This window comes from Nematolebias whitei, chromosome 17 (genome assembly GCF_014905685.2).
Source record: "Nematolebias whitei isolate Nwh7 chromosome 17, NemWhi1, whole genome shotgun sequence".
NCBI classification, from domain to species: Eukaryota; Metazoa; Chordata; class Actinopteri; order Cyprinodontiformes; family Rivulidae; genus Nematolebias; species Nematolebias whitei.
The window spans coordinates 31,745,921-31,747,020 of NC_056514.1; positions in this window are offsets into that span (position 1 = coordinate 31,745,921).

Here is a 1,100-nt window from a genome sequence, read left to right on the forward strand (position 1 = left end):
AGGGCATTGCTTTGGCCAGTCATGATGATTTAGAACTGAGTTGAAAGACAAAGCTCTCGATTTATTGGTCTGTCTACAATCTGACCTTCACCTGTAGTCATGAGGTTTGGATCATGACCAAAAGAACAAGATCCTGGATACAAGCAGCTGGAATGGACTTCCTTCGCAGGGTGGCCGGGCTCAGCCTTAGAGGTATGGAACACCAAAATGCTCAAAATTAAATAAATATATGAAACATTATGAACTAAGAAGCATTTTAATTTTTATTCCTTTGTTTTATAGTTGTGTTTTTCATGGATTATTTATTTCATAATTGTGTTTTTCATGATAGCTTATTTATTTTATAATGTCACTTTTCAGCAGAATGACTTCAGCTGTCAATCAACGTCAGTGGGTTGGACCTGCACACCCACTGGCTGATCCTTCACATCCATTAGTTTTCCTGCTCACTGGTACAGCTAGTGTTTTGTTAAATTCAAAGAACTGAAACAGCGAGTCCTCCCGTGCGCGCTTCTGCGGCGTCCATCGATTTTTTTTCAGCCCATCGCTTTTTGTCACAACACCTGAATCTTCTGATGAAATAATCCTCTGTTTGATAAGCTAAAGTTACCTGAGCTGAACGAAGTTCATGGAACTCTGACATCCTTCATGACTGTTGACCTAGCAAGTCGCTGCTAGCTGCTATGCTATACCAGTGAGCAGGTATTCAGGAAAACTAATGGATGTGAAGGATCATCCAGTGGGCGTGCAGGTCCAACCCACTGACGCTGATTGACAGCTGAAGTCATTCTGCTAAAAAGTGGTATTATGAAATAAATTAGCCATCATGAAAAACACAATTATGAAATAAAAGGATAAAAAAAAATTCATAATGAGCTTAGATACTTATTTCATAATGCTTTATTTATTTATTTAATTTTGAGCATTTTGCTGTTCCATATAGAGATAGGGCAGCACGATGGCGCAACTGGTAGAGCTGCTGCCTCTCAGCGAGCAGGTCCCTGGTTCAAATCCCGGTCCGAGGGCCTTTCTGGGTGGAGTTTGCATGTTCTCTCCGTGCATACATGGGTTTTCTCCAGGTACTCTGGTTTCCTCCCACA